The sequence below is a fragment of the Cupressus sempervirens genome, chromosome 10 (assembly GCF_028749045.1).
Source record: "Cupressus sempervirens isolate cs-2001-9-10 chromosome 10, ASM2874904v1, whole genome shotgun sequence".
NCBI lineage: Eukaryota > Viridiplantae > Streptophyta > Pinopsida > Cupressales > Cupressaceae > Cupressus > Cupressus sempervirens.
The window spans coordinates 829,930,887-829,954,823 of NC_143127.1; the positions used below are offsets into that span (position 1 = coordinate 829,930,887).

General features: G+C 33.5%; 1 pseudogene; it reads right to left on the reverse strand.

Annotated features, from left to right (window-relative positions):
• Window positions 1–14,125: 14,125 nt before the first annotated feature.
• On the reverse strand, window positions 14,126–16,653 carry LOC149536528 (G-type lectin S-receptor-like serine/threonine-protein kinase At2g19130 pseudogene; annotated as a pseudogene).
• Between the last annotated feature and the right edge of the window lie 7,284 nt (window positions 16,654–23,937).

The window sequence follows — 23,937 nt, forward strand, 5'->3', positions numbered from 1 at the left end:
AAACCCTAATCAAAGAAATTGAACAAAGAAAAATTCATATTGATCTACTCACCGTTACAATCATTTGATTACTACCAACAACCACATCCTACATGTAAACTGTTGTTTCAGATTCAGTCCTAGATCCAGCTGCAACACCCAAAACGAGGCAAGTGGTAAATTTTTTGAATGAAATTTATTAATTGATGAAGGTATGTTAGTTTGAGCTTTACTTGGTTTTGAGAATATGTCAATATTCTCTACTTAACAAAGCCAACCACATGAAGGTGGAAGCTCTTATGGCCTTACCTCCCTCCCCCTAACATCAATATAAACTTCACATTATCATCTAATTACATAATTCATTCATTCATTCATCCATTTATGAACTATAACAATGCTCTTTCATTATCCAACAAACTTTATCAAACAAGGTTTATCAGAGAGCATTTAAAAAAAAAATTAGTTTTTTTTGTTTTTCTTAGCTCTCTTAAGGTAAAGGATAATAGGAGCATCAATATCTTCCTCATTCTCCTCCTCTTGTGGCACATGTAATAACAAATTATGGCACCTCATCCTATTTTGAGGAGTAGGAGGTTACTGCACCAAAGGGGGCTCTGTTGCAATAACAAGTAAATATTTTAAATTGGTATACTATATTTCTTTCTTTAACTATTACAAGTATTTAATTAACTAGTAGAACATAACATGCATTTTTCTTACCTAAAAATTCCATATCATGTACAATAACATTTTTATCCACCACAACCTCAACATATTGAATAGTTGGAACATGCTCCACTCCTTCACCGTGATGTTCAACATGCTTTAACATATTCAAAAAAAGGTTACATGTCAAATTGCAATTGAAGATGTTAAATTTTATTCATAATTATGTAATTAATTTCCAATAGGAAATTAATATCTCCACCACTATGATGCACATCACAGCCTTCATCACCCATGAGTTCTATGATAGGATATGAAGGTTGCAGTGAAATGTTATGCATATTATTATGCAGTCAATTTATGTTGGAAACTAATGCCAAAAAAGCAATTTCTCAACTATTCAATTCAAATGATTTTCTTTTCATTTGACCAATTTATATGTGACTCATTTTGTGCACTGGATTCTTGGGTATAGCTTTCAGATTCTTGGCATAGATGTGCAGCCACGACTTTGTGGCCTTCCTTCAAGGCAAATTTTTTATCTTCATCTGTGGGCTTTACATTGAATTTTGTGCCCTATATTTTTTCTTAGTAACATTAGTTTTGCATGTATGATTTCGTTAAACAAAATTGTTTACAACATTTATTATTATTATTTTTAAAATATTATATGAAATTCCATTGCTGCTACTTACAAGTTGAGACTAAAGATTCATATAGCCACCAGAGCCATGTTTGTGTTGGCCCACCTTTTCCAGTCTTACTTTTGTAGCCACTAATGTGTCCTATAGTATATGAAAATTTTGAAACATGTTAGATTATATATTTATAAATATCACTAATTAGTGCATTATTACATTATACTTAATACTATCATGACATTCCTTCTTTTTCCATTTTCTAGTTCATTTTCTTTACCACATAACCTTTTCCCTTTTGCATCTTCTATTATTTCATTCCACTCCCTCAATGGAATCATAGAAAGATAGTCATACTTTGGGTTATCCTTTAGACCCCTTCTATATCGGTCCCTCGTAGTCTTTATATGTTTGGATACTCTTTTGAGAAGTAGGGCAGTGTCAAAAATATTTTTTTTTTTCCAAAATGGTCCTCAAAAGATGTAATGAGTTGATTTTTTAATTCAAGGCCATGTTCATTCCACTTTTTTTATTTTTAAAAAATTGTTAGATCAATAGTTCTTTAATATAGTACAATAAATGGAAGAAAAGAAAAATAATGTAGCAATGATATGAAACTAACTACCTTTTATGTATGGTGGGTCTAAATAGCTTCAATGTCATTTGAAAAAAATGATCAAAGAGTACATCAGTTCCTACAAAAACACCTTGGGATTATCAATATAAAATGATTTATGTACAAATAAACTACAAATACACTATAAATAATAACAATTTTAAAGCACTTGGAAGCTTTCATAATTTTAACGAGAACATAGTTTTCTTGCTCAACAACAATGTCTGTGTAAATGAACTAGTACTAGTCACATGGACCACTTTAGGAAATGGTTTTGCTTCAATAGTATTGTTCCATGTTGTTCTATCAACTACATGCCTATATATTAGTGTACAAAATAGGTCCATGAGTATAAAATACACCTGAAAAAAATAATGCATGATTCACACATTACAAAATATTGCAAAACAAGGTTTTACTAGTTGTACTTGGAATAGTCGAAGATGTTTGCAAGCTCCTTGTTGCCAACAATGCACTCAAAAATATCAGAGCAATGACTGAAGGAGGCATCTGCACTTCATTATGAGTTGAAGAATACATTGTTAGCAAACACATTTGGAATGGATAAAGATCAAATGGGATACTAGCCAAAAGCATCCAAAAATAAAAGTTAAGTGTTATAATATTGATGAAAACAAACAATGTTGCACTTGTAGAGCCACAATCTTCTGTTATTGCTCATATTATTTCACAATGTGTACAACTACTGCATTCTTTTTTCTCATAGGAATATGAGAAATTATTAATTAAAGATAAAGTGTGATAATACTGTAATTCTCAGTAATGTTGAATATATGGATTAAATATGTATACTGAGTTGGCATATATTTGACTAGTTCAAACAGAGACCCAAGTATGGAATAACACTCAGTCATAACTAAATATGCCTTAAATAAACTCAACTATGTAATAATACTATAATTTTCAGTAATGTTGTAAAGAGAAAGTGTTACTTACATGAAGGTTGTGTGCTATAACCCTCACCATGTTCACCATGCGATCTCATAGGTGTCACAAAATATCGTAGAAGAACACATAATATTTTAGATCATGATCTATAAGATACTAGAATATATAAATATCTATTGGACTTTTATTATTGCTGAAGATTAATTACTACTTACCTTCAAAGAATGGACTCTAAGTATGCATTCTTTTTTCTGTGTCTCTGTCTCCTCAATTAGGTTTCTCTCAAGGATAATGTAAAGAATTTCATCACTGTATCTTTATATGAGTTGGTGGGTCATGGAAATGGATTTAGCACTATGCGTGATGTCATCTAGAAATGATACTTGTGTTTCAGATTGCATTTGGTCTACTATCATTTTTCATTTCTCCCTATCAATAAGTATCAAGTTGTGACATCAATATTAGTAAACTTCCATCAAAATAACTCCAAAGCCATAAAGAAAAGAACATAATAATATGAAATCTATTTCTATATAATTTTTACAATTACAATAATTAAGGTTTACCATTGCCAAAGAAGATGTGTGAGCTGGTACATCCTTGCCTATGCCTTGTGGTGTATCCATGTCACCCTATAAAAAAGATTCATAATTCTTAGCAATCAATAGTGAAATGAAAGTAATAGACTTACCAAAAAAAATATGAACAAAATATTAGATTTTATATTGTAGTCAATATCAATTGGAGGTAAATGGTTTAAATGTGATACTTACTAGTCCCATGGTAGAGTTCAACACATAATAACTTAATTATAAAAATATACAAGTCAAACAAATTTCTATAAATAAATCATGACCCCATCATACTTGACATTGATCATATGTCGACAGATATTACATTGATCATCTTAATCCATTCCATCATCATCATCACCATAATCATACTGGTCACTTTGATCATCATCGTCACCACCACCATCTTCATTGTCATCATCATCTTCATCACATTATCATGACCATTATCATCATGATCTTTGTCACCTTGATCATTACCATCTTCATTAGCATGATCATGATCATCGTCATCATCATGAGCATCAGCTTCATTGAAATCTTATTCTTCTTCTTCTTTTTCTTCATCTTTATTATGTAATAGTTTTTCATGATCATCATTTACTTTATCTTCTAATTCTTCAGTATCTTCTTCTTCCATTACATTATACATTACTAGCCTTCCTCTTAGATCATGTCTAACAAAACATGACCAACTTAGCTTATGTGGAATGTCAAAATAAAACACTTGATCACATTGGATTGGAAGAGAATAGGGCTCATCTCCAACTACCTCAAATGACCTTGTCTTAATCATTGTAAATCAATTATCATGTTCAAAAATAGTTCTATTAGGATCATTTTGATTTAGCCATATTTTGTACCATTTGACAACAAATAGAAATAATTTGAATAAATTAAAGTTGCACTCAAGTATAACATCCAAAATTCCATAGTATCAATTTTCATATTTTTGAGGATGTATCTCATTTCTAGACAAAATATTGGTGACTTGGAAGACTGCACTTATCCCAAAATCACAAGTTTTCTTTGTTTCCTCTAAATTTTTTAGGTAAAATTTACAGGCATGGTAGTAAATAGCTCTATGGTGTTTGATATGCTATTATTCAAACATATCAAGATTATTTACATTGATTTGTGAGTTGATATTAAGCTTATGGGTCATTATTAGTAATCTTCTGCTTACTTTTCTATCTCTTAAGCCTATGCTAGATTAGGTACCATTGACGTAACATTGGGATCTCAATGAAAATGAACTTCTTTAACCAACAATGTAACACCATCTCATATTAATGAATGACCATTTTCTTGAGACTCTTGAATCCATACCATCATCCACTCAAGATTGTTTACAATATATGAATGTAGTGGATTCCACTCATCACCAAATATAAAGAAAACAACTATACCAGTTAGAAACAATTTGTATTGATGATGGGTAAGAAGTAATTAACTATAATAATATCTTATAATTACCTCTCACTCTCCTCAATATACCTTTCCCCATCAGGTACTCCCCTTCAAATTTGTTAATAATATTGTGATCCCAAATGTGATATGTGGTTATTTGATGTAAAGTTTTGAAGCTATTCACTAATGTATACCATGGTCTTGTATACCATGTATCCCTCTACCAGAGAACCCTCAGGACATGCTCTTTTTCAAATCAGGTCCTTCATAAATTTCAAGTATCTCTCAACCATCCACACTGACCTAGTTTGTATAGGTCTGCACAATTCAATCTCCTCAACTTGATGTATGAGGTAGTGTTCTTGAGCATTGAAAAAAGTTGAAGGTAGAAATTTTAACATTTTACACATAAGTTGTGGAATTTTTCTCGTCCAATATTTTATATTTTTTTAATCAATTTCTTTAGATGGCAACCACCTAAAATATATTCAACACACCAGAACATATAAATGAGATTTCAGATGAAAATATACAATAGATTACATAAAAAGTAAAGAAAGTCATTAATATAATAAATGTACAAAAAATCTAAAAAATAACACTTCTAACCTCATGTATTTTCTAAGATCATATATAACTTATTTAATATTATTTTCAAACTAGTGTGCGAGGGATAGAGGTAGAATGTATTGTAAACATTAAAAAATAATCTTTTTAATATATATTAAGAAATAATACAATAGGTAGTACATGTAATTTTACAAATATATTATAAATAGAGAACGTGAATTACTTTGTCAAAGGTATGCCAATCATGTATTTTTAACCCTAGCCCTAAATTACCTTTTTTAATACAAGACTGCTTATATTTGCAGCAAATCTTGTGAAAATTTTTAGTTTTTTTATGACTTCTTTTAATGCATCACTTTTTTGCTCCATTAATAACCAAGCAAGGGCACTCATATTTATGTAGTTTCTATTGCTATTTGATTCAATAAAAAATTTTAGGGCATGATTGGATTCATGAATGTCATTACAAATTTTGGCAATATTTTTCTATCATGTCTTCCATCCAATATTTTCTGCAGTGTCTCTATTACATTCTTTCCAATATGCATAGCATTGAACGAATGCATGATTAGGAGATCCTTGTGGTATGGTAACCTACTAATTGAGTAAGATAACTTTTTAATCCTTTAGGAAGTTGGTCATTGATGCCTTGATGACCTTCATGAGCATCAATTACATCATTACTAAATAAAAGACAATATCAAAATATAAATTTCAAACTTTGGACCATAAACTAGACATTACCTCAGTGAATTTGTCAATCACATTTCAACTTTCATAAATAAAGTGTCATTCTTTGTGACCTTGATGTTGTCTCTTCTTTCCCATTAAAAATATGTTTCTCAACAATTCAATACTTATGATTATTGTGAAGAAATTTCCTAAACTCATCGAACACTTGCTTTTCTAAACTTCTTGAATGACGAGATTTCATCTTCAGACTATAAATTGGACATGCAAATATTTTCTTTGTCTAAAAACATAAAAGATCATCTATAATTAGATCATGTAAAATTATCATGTGCAAATTAAGCATATAAAATTTATGTGTAAGCACTATAATAGACAAAAAAATGTGATTTTAGTAATATAACATACTGCAAAAATGAGTTAGCCTAGGGCCCTCAAGTATTGTTCATACAAGCATTGCATGGAATTGAAATTCTCTTTGTTTTATTGGTTTATAGTGACCCCATTCCATAATTTCAATAACTCATCAATAAGGGGTTCAATATACACATTCATATTTTTAATGTGGTACTTACCTAGTAATTGAATAAACATAAACATTACATACTTATTATAACTATTTTGATGCACTATTTACAAATTAATCAAGATAACTATTAAATGAAAAAATACCTAGTACAATCATTTACATCATTATGTGCTCCCTCTTTATGACATCCAAGGAGGGATGTTATTGTTAATAACAAAAATAGGCCACACTGAGTAAATAGATCTCATATTTCCAAATGGATTGACACTATCCACTACCAATGCAAGCTTGAGATTTTGAGATTCTTTTCTAAAGTGTGGCCATGTTTTTTCTGTCTCTTTAAATGCAAAACCATCTATAGGAATTCACATAATGTCATCTTGACTTCTATTGTGTGCATGATAATCCATAAATTGTGCCAAGCTAGTGCACCTAAATAATCATTGAAGACATGGAATAGTAGGAATAAACAGAAGAACCCTATGAGATAGCTTTTTTTATTACTAAATCTACTAATATGACAATCTAGGCATTCTATTGTAAATTTTTATTTTTTATGATATAGAATTTGATCATTGGAAATGTATTATATAATACTTCATTTCAATTTGATTCATAATGCTAGATAATTCTCAGTTTGAATGAGGTAGAATGTTTGATGGTGGTAAAAAAACAAAAATCACCTATCAACCTACAACAACAAATACGATTTATTAAATAATGAATAGTAATGTTATGTTAACATTGAAGATGATAAAAATGGCATACCTTAGCATACATGACATTTCTACATTGGATAAACTATTCATAACCTTGAAGTTCACTAACAACACTATAGCAAAGAAGATTTGTATGGGAGCCTTGGTATAGGTGCTTATGTGCCTTCCTAAGTATAGGTATATCAAGACCATCTTCATCATTGTTGTTAGATGCACTAGCTCCATCATCATGAGCATCTACAGTACCTGCGCCAATGCCATCTTCTTCAATCATGTCCTCTGGTACATTATCTTCTTCCATAGGAGTGTTATCCTTAGCTTAGATATTTACACCTCCATGTTCCTCTAGCTGGAAATCCGTATTCACCAACTGACAAAAATTGTTGCCCCCCTTTAATGTGACCATGTTACCTACAATGACTCTAGGCTATTGTGATTATAATTATTTGATTCTTTAAGCCCTTACACATTTTACAAGGAAAATAAGATTTATCAACTTTTCTTTTGAACTGAGACCACAATCTATCAATTGTCTTTTTCTTTTGTTCTAGTTTCATATTGTCAGGCATGTTCTTTGATGCAGGAGCATCTTGCATGGGAAAATTATTGAAAAAAAAAAATTTGAAAAAAAAAAATGAAAAAAATTGTGGAGAAGAGAGAAAGTGACGAAAATTAGAGGAGAAATAATTTTAAAAAATAAAAAAGGGGAAAAAGAAGAAAAGAAAGGAAAAGAGGATTTTTATTTTTGAGGTGCATAGGTGGCATAATAGAAAAAATAAAAAATAAATGGTTGACATTCCATTTATCGAGGTGTGTGGGAAGAATTCTAGAAAGTTATGAATATTGTAGAAAGTTTTGGAAGTTGTAGAAGGTTGTGGAGGAATTCTAGAAGGTTGTGGATAAGTCATGCATGGGGTGGTAAGTGCCTATTTAAGCAAGGCATATGAGCATTTCTAAATCAAGCTCAAGGGGAAGCTTGAGGAGTAGAAGCTCAAGGAGTAGCTTGAGAAGTGGAAGCTTGAGGAGGAGTAGCTTGAGAAGGAGAAGCTTGAAAAGTAGAAGCTCAAGAAGTAGAAGTGTTGGAAGGAAAAGCTTGAATGTGTGAAAGTTGGAAGGTGTGAAAGAGAAAGAGGAGAAAGTGAAGAGTGAGTTTTCTTGAGACTATGGACAGAGCGCCGAATGTGAGGCAATTTAAACTTGGATCTTGGATTAGGTTTGTGAGAAGAGCTAGTGACTGCGATTTAGAAACAAGGAGGTTGCTTGGTGGCTTGCGAGCACAAGTTGAGATCTCAGAGGTTTCTACCAGAGTGTGGATCTGGGCTAGCTTGGGTTTGGATTGGATCTTGAGAGATCTTGTTGCATTCTTGGTTGTGATTTGGTAAGGGTGGTGTGGCCCTTCATCAGTGGTATTAGAGTGTATCTACATTAGTGGTATCAGAGCCGTATCTACATTAGTGGTATCAGAGCAGGAGATCTCGAGTATACAAGAAGATCACCGAAGTGTGACGCAGTTTGTACCAGGACCTTGGTTGGGTGAAGTTTATTAAGGTGGGAGTTCCTGAGCGTGTAAAAAGATCACCAAAGCTAAGGCAGTTTGCACCAGGACCTTGGGAGGACATGCAGATTGATTGATGGATGTGGAGATGGAAGACTGAACTTGTTGAGGCATGATTGTGGAGAGTTGGTGGATTGCAAATCCGTTGTCCTAGACTTGTGATGTGGTTCCTGATTGTTCGTGCGAGGTGGCAGGTTGCGATCTGACTTGCAAACAATTTGGTTGTCACAAGAAGCATGAGAAGGATTTGTTGCAGAGGGTTTATGAAAATCTTGGGAGATGGATCCAAGAGGATTGGACCCTAAGATGATTGCCAAAATCCATGATATAGTGGAGAGGAATTTTTCTAAGATGATTTCTCGGTTGGATGCTAGATTGGCTGATCAAGCTAAGAAGGTCAAGGTGGAAGAGGTTGGTTTTGCTGATCAGTTTGAGGAGTCTAATGCAGACCCTGCAGAGAAACTAGAGGTTGTTGCTGAAGATATTCCTAATGTTGTTGATGTTGGGACAGAGGTTTGTTTTCATGGTCAATTGGTTGAGTCTGACATGGAGATTGTGGAGCACTCAATCGTGGATGATCCAGTTTTTGGTGGTGACTTGTATCTTGCAAAGCATCTTGTTGTGAGCAATGAGGTTGCTGGTGTTGAGAGTTTGGCATGTGTTGATGGAAATCTACATGTGGCTACTGATGTGGAGCTTGTTATTGCTGGTATGGATTCACTAGTTGTTGATGTGAATGGGAGTTCGGTAATGAAGAATTATGTTCAATTTGTTCCTGGGAGTGAGCATGCTAATTGGATGGTTGAGATTCTGGTGTTTGATAGAGTAATGCAGATGTGGAAGATTTGCATGGTGGTTTTGTTGTCCCTGTTGAGGTGGAAGCCTTTGGTGAAGATGAAGATGGTGGTAGATCTTTCTTTTGGCATCAAAGTGTGGGACACACTTTTCTATCTACCAGGGGAGTCTGATGCAGGAGCATCTTGCATGGGAAAATTATTGAAAAAAAAAAAAAAAAATTGTGGAGGAGAGAGAAAGTGACAAAAATTAGAGGAGAAATAATTTTAAAAAATAAAATAGGGGAAAAAGAAGAAAAGAAAGGAAAAGAGGATTTTTATTTTCCAGGTGCATAGGTGGCATAATAGAAAAAATAAAAAATAAATGGTTGACATTCCATTTATCAAGGTGTGTGGGAAGAATTCTAGAAAGTTATGAATATTGTAGAAAGTTTTGGAAGTTGTTGAAGGTTGTGGAGGAATTCTAGAAGGTTGTGCATAAGTCATGCATGGGGTGGTAAGTGCCTATTTAAGCAAGGCATATGAGCATTTCTAAATCAAGCTCAAGGGGAAGCTTGAGGAGTAGAAGCTCAAGGAGTAGCTTGAGAAGTGGAAGCTTGAGGAGGAGTAGCTTGAGAAGGAGAAGCTTGAGAAGTAGAAGCGTTGGAAGGAAAAGCTTGAATGTGTGAAAGTTGGAAGGTGTGAAAGAGAAAGAGGAGAAAGTGAAGAGTGAGTTTTCTTGAGACTGTGGACAGAGCACTGAATGTGACACAGTTTATAGCAGGATTGTGATGGAGTTGTGAGTGTGTAGACAGAGCGTCGAATGTGAGGCAGTTTACACTTGGATCTTGGATTAGGTTTGTGAGAAGAGCTAGTGACTGCGATTTAGAAACAAGGAGGTTGCTTGATAGCTTGCGAGCACAAGTTGAGATCTTAGAGGTTTCTATCAGAGTGTGGATCTAGGCTAGCTTGGGTTTGGATTGGATCTTGAGAGATCTTGTTGCATTCTTGGTTGTGATTTGGTAAGGGTGGTGTGGCCCTCCGTCAGTGGTATCAAAGCGTATCTACATTAGTGGTATCAGAGCCGTATCTACATTATTCTTTCTCCATAGGAAAATATATTTACAAAATTATTGGACATGTTGTACTTAGTGTTTATATCTAGACATATGGTTTTGAAAGAAAATTTTGGTCAACTCGCTCAAATTCACCCATATTATGTGCCAAGAGAAATTTTTCTTAGAGATGTGACCTAGGTATTAGAGGTTATTGATGATGCTAAATGGACCAAACTAAAAGATAATCCTTACAATATTGCATTTATCTATATTTCTTGAACACATCTCTTAGTTATACAAGAGTAAGAAAATCTTAGTGTATTTAAACTATTACATTCATTCAACTTCTCTCCTGCTAATTCGTGAGTGTAGTCATTCATTGAGTGGTAGCAGATCATAGAATTTAGAATTTTTTTATGTGCAATTTTTCATTCCTCATCATTCTCCCATGGAATCTGTATATTCAACAATAACATTGTACTTCAAATCAACATTTTGTCTAGACTCCAAAGGACAGACCTTCATGATGCTCAGGTTGCAAATATTTAGCATGGGAAAGTATCTACACTAAGTTTTAGTGATAAGATTTTATCACATCATACCTACATTCACCATGATCCAAATAATGAAGAGGCTAGTGATTTTCTTATTCTCTTCAGCAATTCTAAAATTAATGTTAAATATCAGAGTAACAAGTAGATACCTTCTAAACTATAAAACATGATAATATTATACATTATAAGCATTCAAAAATTTTTAAAAAGCATATACACAATATAGTGATACACAGAAGAAGAGCCATGCACACCTCAAGAGCACAAGTTATGATGCATAAGCCTGGATCTATGAAAATTTTTAGTGAAAGAATTTAATTATGCAATGACTAAGTTCACCATGTTCTAAAGAATGAAGAGGAGCGCATTTTTCTTATTCTCTTCAGTAATTATGAAATATATGTTAGATATCACAATTGCAAGTAGATACCTAATAAACTCAAAAACATGATAATATCATATATTACAGGCATTCTAAGTCTACCAAAAGCATATACTCAATTACTAACAAATGAGCCCTACAAACCTAAAGAGCACAAGTTACAATGCATAAGCATGCAAAAATAGTTTGCAAGTGCAAATACATGATTGATTAATTACATGGACACAACATAGATGATATGAAGCCTCCTGTAGTTTTAGCAGTTCTACCAAATATCCCAATCCACAACAATATTTAATTTAAATCTCATACTCACTATGGGGAACAATAATTTCTTTAAACCTAAATATTTTGTACAAATTTTTTCTATGCAAAATTTATGTAGTTCTGCAAAATGAAAATGCTAGATATATATCATTCCAACCTATAAACATTCATAAGCTTTGAGAAAGACAAATTTACCTCAAGGTCTTGTTATGCTGAGAGGTGTTACTATACAGTCCAAGCACAAACCAAACAACAGACTCGTGCCACCAAACAAACTCGCCAAATAATAAAATGATGAATACAATTTTGTTTTCATTATGAACCCAATTTTTTTGAAATTTTGACCAACTCAGATATAAAAAGCCTAATTTGGTCGACATTTTGACCAATGTGGGCATAAAAAATTAAAAATAAATAAATAAATAAAAATTGAAAAGAAATATAGGCCAATATGGTCTTTGGTCTAAAAACAAGGAGAAATGTACTAGTGACAATATCTTTAAAACAAAATAGAAGTCAATATTATGGAAACCATAAACAACAGACTTAGGAATGTACATAATGTGGAAGGCATTTTGTCTCATTAGGATGACATTATTAGGAATTCAAAGATTGACAATGAGAACTTTGAAGAAGTAATTTTCTAAAGAGAAACATACCTTCTAGAAATATGTAGAAGATAAACTGAAATCTCTATCTGTCCATTTTGAATTTATAAATATTATCTAGATTATGTTTGGATAATTGGTGTAAATTTCCTACAAGAACAAGTAGGAACACCTTATCATTGATCTATAAAATTTGATTGTAATGATGAATAAAACCCTCAATATATCCCATAACATTATCAATGGATTTCATAAAAATTCTCAAAAGCTAGATAACCTTGGTGCAAGCTCTACCATGGATTTTTCTTACCTCCATTCTTTTTCTTCGGTTTCGACATTAAATGGAGGGACACAAATTATAATATTTAATATTTATTAATAGAATAAAAGACTTAAGTCATTTACCAAACAAGAAAAAAAAAAGTATGTTCTTCCTTAGCATCAATATTAATATGTATGTTTAAATTAAAATATTTTATTTCTAACTTGTATTATGTATTTTCATAAAATAGTATGAACATTAAAATACTATAAAGTATAAGAAATATCTTATTGAAAAAGATTTTTAAAATATGACAGATTATTATTTAAAACGGACTTTTGATTTATATTAGAAATTCAAAAAAATCACCAACTTGTATCACTTTTAAATTATTAATATTTTACACACTAGAATTAATAATAAATAAATATTTAACAAAACATGTCTTATTAGCTCAGTTAGCTTAAAATTTCACCCAACTAATGCTTGTTTATATCAATTTTTCAAAAAGATTAATTCAAAGTCATCATTTAGTAACTATAGAAACATGTAGAAAATAAATTGTAGAAACATGTTGAAAATAAATCCTATTTAGGGGATTAGCTTATAAATAATGTCATGTATCTTAGAACAAGTAGTACAATAAAATATGTTAGGTTTTTCTAGTAAGATCGACATGGCAATAGCATGCAATATGTTAGATTTTTGTTATTATTTGTATATTTCTTTAACAATGTTTAAGATTAGTCTTGATAATATTTGTACTTGAAAGGGTCATATATAGATGTAATTGGTGTACCTTGTTGTCATTGATATACTTTGACAATAATTTGATTTTCTTTAATTATATATTTCATTCATTTTCCATATTAACTAATAAAAATAAAAGAATAAATATGAAAATATGCTAATCATTCATGTAGTAAATCTTATAGAAAAAATATATAAAGAGATTTCATTTATCTAAAAAGTTATTATCTATAGATAATACATCTATTATAATAAGACAACAATAAATAAATATAAACTAAAAATTATTTTTAAACCAAACTACTAGAAATAGAAAACTTAACAAATATTATATTGTAAACAACTATATTATGAACTAAAATAGTCCTCCAACCCCAATAAAAACACTAATGTGTAATAATGGTTAAAAAATGAAAAACTAACAATCATATTTCTAAAATTTTAAACCTTAAGAAATAACATAATAAGAAGTGGATTCATGATAAACACTATTCATGAAATATAGATCAATAAATTTGACTAAAAAATTACAGACTTAAATTCAGATAACAATATTCAATTCTATTGTCCTTATTGAACTACAATCTCTTCAAACTTCCAACGCCAAATCTCCCTTTAATAGCTTGACCTATTTTACTTTCTAATCCCCAATTAGTTACCACTAGACCATATAGTTTTTCCTAATTTTGGTTATTATTAAAGCAACACCAATTGAAACCTTTTCGCGGCTCTGTTGTTTGGCTTGCTGAAGTGAAGTGGAAGCTGCTATCGCTGTCTTCTTCGTCCTCCCCGTGATATACCTCCACCTCTACACTAGCCCTTGGGATTTGCAGCGCAGGAGCCTCCATCGTCCCTTCCAATATCTTCACTACTTCCCCCATGCTCGGCCTTTTATTCTCATCCTCTTCGATGCACAGCACGCCCACCATAGCGGCTCTTCCCACCTCAACAATATCCGCCTCATTCGCTATCCTTGCATCGACAACATCTACTACGTTTCCTCTCTGAATCTTAGGCGATGCCCAGGTGGGAAAGTAGAACCTGCTCTCCTCCACCTCCAATTCAAGGTTTCTTCGCCCAGATATAATTTCCAGCAAGGTCATGCCAAAACTGAATACATCGGCTTTGGGAGTAATAGGAAGGCCGGAGATCCACTCGGGAGCCAAGTACCCTCGAGTTCCTCTTGTGGTCGTCAATACGCGGCTGAAATCTCTGCCCATCAGCTTTGCCAACCCAAAATCAGCAATCTTTGGCCTAAAATTGTCGTCCAAGAGAATGTTTTCAGGTTTAATGTCACAGTGAACGATGCGATCCCTGCATTCCTCGTGCAGATAAACTAATCCTCGCGCAATGCCCAGTGCGATCTGAAACCGGGTCTTCCAGCTCAACACCTTCTCTACCTCTTCCGGTTTAGAGAAGAGGAAGGAGTTTAAAGAGCCGTTTGGCATGTAGGCATACACCAGTAGCCTTTGAGAGCCTTGTACGCAGAATCCGAAGAGCCTCACCAGATTGACATGTTGTATTCTCCCGATGGTGCTTATTTCAGCACGGAATTGTTTTTCTCCTTGCGCAGAACCCTCCAATCTCTTAACCGCAACAAGCTTGTTGTCTGGCAGAGTTCCTTTGAACACAGAGCCGAACGCTCCACTCCCCAGCTTATGCTTGAAATTTTTGGTTGCAAATCGCAGCTCTTTGTAAGTGAAAGCTTTGAGTGAAGTTGGCACGTCCTCTTCCTTGTCTCTCTTCGGTGACGTTCGACGTCTCCACAGAAGAAATCCGAGCAACAGGAAAGCAGCTAAGAAGACAGCTACACCACTGACACTCCCGGCAACTAAAATACCACGAGCAGGGGCTTTGCTGCTAATTTCTTCTGATGTCAAGTGGCCAAGTAACTCAGATGCAGCCAGCCTGATGAAGATCGATTGGTTGTCAGATGAATCACGCATTCCGACCAATTCTCCAAACCAGAGTCTACATGAGACGGGGGGACCAGAATTAGCGAAAGAAAAGGCTGTGCAGGAGCAATTGCTGAGACAAGCTGCGCGGCATCCTTGCTGTGTTTGCTCTTTGCTATAAAACACAGCTTCTTTGTCGGATAAGTATTTCTTCTTTTCCTCGAAGAAATCATCGGTGGTACCCTCCGTGGCAGAGCAGTGAAGAGGTGTTCGCCGTATGCAGCCGCTTGACCGCCAGAAATGAGACTCGTTGTTGGAGCCGGAAAAGCCCTCAATACAACCGCACACTTCATTGGGAAAACAGAGTCCAAATGCCCCGCAGATATGATAGGCACTGCATTGACCTCCGTGTGTTGACCACATCGAGTTCCATGTATGGTCCGGCTGCATCAAGTAGAAGAGCTCTAATCTGCCATTATCTCCTAACACGATCCTCCCCACCACGTTCTCTTCTAGCCTGTAGTTGAAGTATATGCTCGAACCAGACGTCCTCACGCAGAACATTTGGATCGTCTTGTCACCATCCAACTCGTGAATGTTGGTAAAATAATTCCTTGTCCACTCGCCAGTGGACCAATATGGAACGCTGCTGTTGTAAACAATCTCCATCTGCGTCTGTCCTGGGGTCATGTCCATTCCGAAAGAGAAGAGCCCAACTGCAGGATCCACAGAGCTCTTTCTCGAAGTCAGCCTCATACCTTTCCATAATTTCATGCCAGGCAACCACGTATCTCCCGGATGAGCGAAGCTCTCCCAAACGATCTCAGACTTGTTTTGGCCGCCACCTAGTATAACAAAATTACCGGAGTCCTTTAATACTGCATGGGATCCTTTCCGAGCATTATCGGGAGACCAAACTGAGAGTCCCTTTCCATCAAACATTCTGAGATGACCCTCGCTCGAAAATTGCAGAACGCCGGGCATCCCTGTGACAGGATTGTCTCTGTTAACCACCCAAACCATGGTCTTCTCAGAGATTTGTGCGTACCAGATGCCAATGTACCAATTGCTCGTTCCTCTCCGACTGAAGAATCCCAATGCAAACATGCCATTCTTTGACAATATGGTCTGATTTACAGTGAGGGATTCCCCCGGTAAAAGCATATCTGCACCATCCACATATCTGAAATTATGCGCTGCAATAATCAGAGTAATCGCTAGAATCAAATAGTTCATCGCCATTTCAATAAATATAGCGTTTGTATTTTTCATAACAAATGCTATAAAGGAAATAGCGCGTAGGTACATGGTTCTATGTTTGTGAATTTAAAGAGAACGATCCCACAAGAGTCCCTCAGTGAACCGAATTCGTCGGTCACTCAATTTCCAAGTAGGCAGACACGACTCGTCAGACACGCAAGTTTGGTCTCCTGGGACATTGACTGCTGAGCATTTGGTGGGGATCATTCCTTGGACACTCAATTTGTCAATTTTTGAACCCCGAAGAATGAATTCAATTGTAGATATTGTTGGTGTTTGAAAACGTTACCCATTTTCAATTATTCTGATGAGAACGAAACATATCTAAGGACAGCTAACTCTCATTCTCAACATGCCCATTCCGACACTAGGCCAACTATAAAGCTTGACCCTTCTTCGGCTTCAAGCTCTGCAAAACCTAGGCGGGTGGACCTATATATTCTTTATATGGTACCAGTTATCAAAGCATACACTGAATCTAATATGAAGCAGATAAAACTCTTATTTCTCCTGATAACTCATGAAATAATCATCAATCTACAGTAACTAAATGCAGATTTAGGAATCTCACAAGCTGAGTGAGGGTTCAACCTTTATGTCCACTTCAACATGAAGGGAAAATGATTGATTTATATTGAGAAAAGACAGCATGTCTAATCTGCAGCAAAAACTTAATGATCTGACAAATGACCAGTGCCTTATCCATTAGGGCACTCCTATACTTCAGAATTACGCATCTTTGAACATCAATCAACATGCACTAGTCATTTGTAGGATCATTAAGTTTTTGCTGCATATTGGACATGCTGTCTTTTTTCAATATAAATCAATCATTTTTCCTTCATGTTGAAATGGACATAAAGGTTAAACCCTCACTCAGCTTGTGAGATTTCTAGATCTACATTTAGCTACTGTAGATTGATGATTATTTCATGAGTTATCAGGAGAAATAAGAGTTTTATCTGCTTCATATTAGATTCAGTGTATGCTTTGATAACTCGTAACATATAAAGAATATATAGGTACCATATAAAGAATCTATAGATCCACCCGCCTAAGTTTTGCAGAGCCTGAAGAAGAAGAAGGGTCAAGCCTTATAGTTGGCCTGGTGTCTGAATGGGCATGTTGAGAATGGGAGTTAGCTGCCCCTAAATATGTTTTGTTTTCATCAGAGTAATTGGAAACGGGTAACATTTTCAAACACCAACAGATATCTGGTCAAATACATAATAAATTTTGCAATGGCACAGCCCATTTTCATTGGATGAATTCTCTTGTTTCTTCTGCCGTCTCTATATGTAGCTAGGGTTAATTATCGCGATTTATGGTGTTCTCCGAAAAAGAAGCTCATCCGAATTCGTCGGCCACATAATTTACAAGTTTGACTTGTCTGTACCTTCAACCATATCAGCTTTTATAATTATTAAAACAAAAATTATCTGCAGGACAGTGGGAACATTCATAATTTGATAGACAAGGCGGTGTGTAAGTAGAAATCCAACTGGCACGGCACGGAGAGGTAGGTTTTTGAAATGTTTTGCCTCGCCTACATTATTAAGTGTCACGTACGTTTCATTAACTAGGGGTTTTGCCTCGCCTACAAGTATTCGACTTTGATTGGGATATTGCCTCACCTGCATTATTGTCAGGTTTCATTAACTAGCTGGTAGCAGACGACTTTCATACCCTGTCCTTGGCTCGCAAAGCTAATCCAATTTTTTCGACGGTAAAAATATCTCTAGTTGGTAAAATTATCCTAAATTCATGTCTACTAGTGTCTTAAAGTTTGTCCTTAAATAAATAGTTCTAGAAATCCAGGTCCAATATTATGATAAAAATAATAATTAATTAATAATATTAAATATGGTGAGTTATGATAAAAACAATGGAACACATTTTCTCATTAACTAGTTCCAAAAACATCATTTCAAAGTTTGATATGTCTACATTTGTGATGATAGAATTGATTTCAATCAAATTTAAAACAATGTTTTTGCACATTCCCTTAATTTTATAAACATTCAAAATGTGCTCGTCTACCAACTTGATTAATTGAACATTGGAAACCTTGATATTGTTATTCTAGCATATCAAGGTATTCTCTTGATTTGTTTATTATGCATCCCTTGTACCTCCTCAAAATAAAAATGATAATTAAATTTTAAAATAGGTTCCTCCTACCTCAATCTGGATAGTGACCAAGGGATGGGTGAGAGGAGATAGGGCTATAGCCCACCCGCCCCTTGAATTATAAGAAGGGGGTGCCTTCCATGTCAAGGTCAACGTGTGGGTCAATACATTTGAAGAATGACTGATGAAGGGACTCAAATGAAGACTATCATTTATCTTGACTTTGTTGAAACAAAGATTGAAATAAATTGAGTAGCAACCATAACCAAATATACCAAGAATAGATTAACTTAATATGTATTAGATCATTTAAATTTATAATCAACATAAATTAAAGTTTAATACATTTAAATTGTACTTTAACATTAATTTGTGCCTCTAAAATTGCATAAATTTATAATAATCCCATAAAATTGCACAATGCTTAAACCCTTTTCAATTTTCCTTTATTTTTGCCTTCAATATTTTAACATCTCATTTATTTGCATTCATTTTAGTCATAGTCTTTTGTTTTTTATGGCCATAAAATTCAGAAAAAATGTGCCTTCCCATGCAGTGGCAACTTGTGCTCTATAGAAAAAATTGTATGTGGCTTTACATGCTTCCCTGATATTTTTGTTCTTCACAGATTTACTGGCATGTTCTCCAAGTGTTGTTTGCATGTACTCAATATGGCAGATGGCATGAGGTTGGATTGTATTCATGTGTTGCCAAAATCATCACCAAGAATCAATACTTTTTTTCAGTTCATAGCAGTTACAATTAGCTTTGGTGGTTATTTTTAAAATAGAGATTTCATACTATTGATGGCATTACAAATATATTTTTGCATTGTAGTGCAGCTAAAATTTGATGGATTCTTGTGTTGTTGAGGATTCATATGCAAACAGAAGTTGCAACGCCAACTAAAGAGTTAGAGTGAAAGGGAAGGGAGGGATAATGATAGAAACTTTGGAAGATTGAAAGATATTGATAGAAATTTGGAAGAAATGTTTGTAATATTTTTCTTACAAGCCTACAATTGATAGGTATAGAGAATCTATTGTTAAATGAGTCTGATGTTGTTTGATTTGTTTGTTTAAAGTTTGTTCTTTTTGTTTGCAAAAGTTTTAAAATTTTGGAAAAGATAGTTGGAAATTAGAAGCTATAGGAGAATATTTTGTGGGAGTTATATAATGTCTAATTTGGTCTTTTATAACACTTAATTATACTTTTCAAAAAGTTTTGCAATTTCAGATGAAAATGGCTTAAAACATAGGTTTTGCAATTTTAGATGTAAATGGCTTAAAAATTTGTGTAGGGCAAAAATTATTCAGAGCATGCTAAAGTCCATGAATTTATTTTAGAAAGATTTAGATGTAAAGTAAAATGAAAATGAATAGGGTGTGTAGGAAATTGGTTGTGAGTATGGGCTGAGAAAGAAAACAAGCAAAGGAAGTGTGCTTACCTAGAATGCTCTATTCTAATAATAGATAAATAAAGTATTAGAATAATTACAATTGTCATTTATTCCTCCCCCATTCTTTTCTGGCTGTGTCAAATAATAGAAGACACCACGAAATTTGATCACTTCTTGAAAAACTCTTGGATCTATAGATTTGGCATGTTTGGGTGTATTCTTCTGATGGTGAAATATCTAGGTCATTCAATATCCCATTCTTCTAGTGGTGCTTGAAAATAAAATCTATACATAGTACATAGGAATATTAAATGATTTTTATTACTACTAGTATGGGTGAAATAATTGCTCTTTCACTACAACTTGACAATCTTGTGCACTTATTCCCAATGTCTTTAGATCTATTGTCAATGCATTAATATCACACTTTCATTGGCTTTGATGCATTAAAAACATAGATATTGAAATCAAAAGCCAATTCTACTTCTCATTGTGCTCTTCTATTTTGAAATCAACAATCAAGAAACCTAAAGGCTCATGTAATCCCCTCTAGATGTCGCTGTTAGAATTTTAGAGGGAGTCATGAGTTTTAAAAAAAAATTCTAGGTAGGCACCAATAGTAGCAGATGTAGAACCATATTAAATTGATCTAGTCATTGATGTAGTTGAACTAGAAGCATAACCAAATACACCTATAGCATAAGTCAATCCAGCATCAACATATCCATCAATAGAGGTCATAGCTAATCTTTACCCATTTGTTGTTAAGCTTGAACCTGCTGCCCCAGCTACAATGAAGCTTAAACTGAAATTCAATATTCATTCTTCATTTTCTTGAGCAATTATAATACTTTGTGTTAATCGCATCTAAATTTCATTGTTCAATTTTTTGAGATATTATAATAACTACATTAACCTCATTTGACTAGTGCATTTCATAAAGAAATTGGAAGTTTGAACAAAAAAAGATGTGAGAATTTTTGCCCAAAAAGAAATTGGAACTTTGAACAAAAACTTATGCAATGGATTATTTTGCCCAATATGGTAGCTGATTCTCCTACATAATCTTCCACTTCCCTTTTCATCAATGTGCTTCTTCAACATGCTTATTCATCTCTGATATATTGGTTATTTCTGAAAGAAAAACATTATTGAGAGTAGAAGAGGATAAAAGAGGAGATAGATCACAACCAAAAAAATTTAGTAAGAATTGCAAAGAATAGAAGAGGCAATTGTTGCTCATTAAATTTCTCACTACCTTTTCCTTTTCTACATCTCACTTTTTATTTTATTTTCATACTCACAACCAATTTCCTAAGCACCCTCTTGATTTTCATTTTATTAGTAGATTATTTGTGCACAGGAACTGGTATTAGTATTCTAAATTATTGGTGCATGCAACTAATAGATTTTTAAGATCCAAAACTTTCAAAAATAGTTTCTGTATAGATGAGGTGTGTATGCTCAATTTAGATTCATCTTAAGTATTCAACTTGTTTAACTTATGTTGCTAAGAATGTTTCTCTTTAAGGTTGACTGCCTCATGTTAACTTATTCTATATTTTGTAGAGCCAAACTATCATTAGTGTTTTAGTTCTTTTATTTAATTTCAAGAAGCTACTAAGATAGCTCTATTTTTAAAAAATGAATTGACAACCTTATGGGCTAATACAAGTCCTCTATGGTTATTATGGTTTTATATTGAGACTCTTATAGTAGTCAAATTTTGATGTATTTTATTTTTTTTAATGTCTAATGTTTGAAGTGTGGTGATGATAGTAGTGGTTAAAAATGAGTTAAAATATTTTATTACAAGATTTTGATTAAAAGACCAAGGTCTTATTGAAGGGAATTTTGGTCCTTCCAAATTTAATGGCCTAAAGTTTAGGGAGTTGTCTTATGGTTGTGTCATATCATGTACATGGGACTAGGGTCATGCCCCCCTATTGATTTAATGATTAATAGTAGATAGGATTGTCCATGGTAAGTGGTGGATGTACCAAGTCTACACACTCCATTAAACTAGAGTTGTTAGTAGGGAAATACCTCATGTAGTCTATTATGTATCTTTGTAGTAGCTTTCACAATAAGAACATCATTTCATCAATGATGTGTATCTTATACTTCTCTGAGTTCCTCCAATTGAGAACGTAAACTAACTTATTCTACTATTGTTTCCAAAATGAAAATAAATAGAAATCAAACTTAAAACTAAATTTAGAACTAAAAATGAAGGTGATATATACCATAATATTAAGTGATCTATATCAACTTAATCATCCATTTATGAAATTAATTAAGCAAAAAATCTGTTATTAAATAGTTTTTCCCAAAGTTTTAAATACTTTTGAATAGGAAAATGCTTGTAAACTAACAAATTGAATTCTTAATTGCAAATAAGGAATATTATGCTTGAAATTTGGTTCGTGTTATATAAGGTCCAGCTAACCTTTTATGAAAAGATAATCATTAAGTCCTCTATTGAGGGAAAATCTTCCCAATGAGTATTTTATTGAAAATACTAAAAAGCTTTAATCATCTCATGAATACAAGATAAATGTGAATATTGAAAAACCACTTAATTTTAAACAATCAATATCATCCGCATGATTGAATATTAAAACAAGGATAAACAGAGGAATAATATGAATTCTACCTCCCACAACCTTCAAGATTTAAAGCAAATACTTCAAAATACACAACAAATATAACTTAACTTTCACATATAACATACATCCTCAAGAATGTAATTTATCATAAATTAGACAATAGCATCTACTTTAGAAAGCTTCAGCATATAAAACTATAGAATTTTACTTAATTTATTGCTAATCTAGGAATTATTGTACTCAAAATTTAAATTACGAAACTTTAAAACAAAAATATTTCAATCTTAGTCTTCAAAGATATGAACCCCTATTAGATATGAGCTATTACATATTAAATAACATAGGGCTAGATAGTTATCCAAAATTACCCCGCCAGGAGTAAATTGTATTTTATTTAACACAACTGTGTTAACTAAAATGCATAAAGTAAATAAACAGGGGAAAAAAAAGAAACTCTCTAATGATCGTGTGCCACATCAGGAAGAACCATCCACACTAGTTGTGATTCGTGTGGCTTTCCATGTCTTGTAAGTAGTGATGAATGTAGAAATAACTAACTAATAAGGTGGACCAATGTAGGCAATTTTCTACTTCTAGACCTCTTTTTCCCTTTTTAGCTCTGTTACTTTCTCCTTATGCATTTCCAAATGCTTCTAGTTTATTATCAACATGACCTCAGTATGGGCAACATTCAAAAAATCTTGCCTTAGCAGTGTTTTCTTATCCTAAATTTTTTGAAACTTCTTCTCTACTTCACTTATTAATTCCTCCACTTGGGCTATAGAGTCATTTTCCGTACCCGTGTAATGCTTGCTAAACTATTTTAGATCTCCCTGAATTATTTCATCCACAAGCTTCAGCCCATCCGAAATTTCTTTGGTCTCAGTTACTTCTTGAACAAGTGCCTCATTTCGCCTCTCAATGCAATCTTTATTCACATACAGAGTCTTATCATCAAGGCCAACCACAAGACTTTTAGCTTGAAATATTTGCAACTTGAATCCTTGAATTTCTTCAATCTAGAGTACTACCTTTACTCAATTATTTCTTTCTTTTTGTAGCCCTTGTTATTAGACTCTGCCTTTTTAATGATGGCAGTAGTTTCTTTTGATGCCTTTTCTAGCAGATATATTC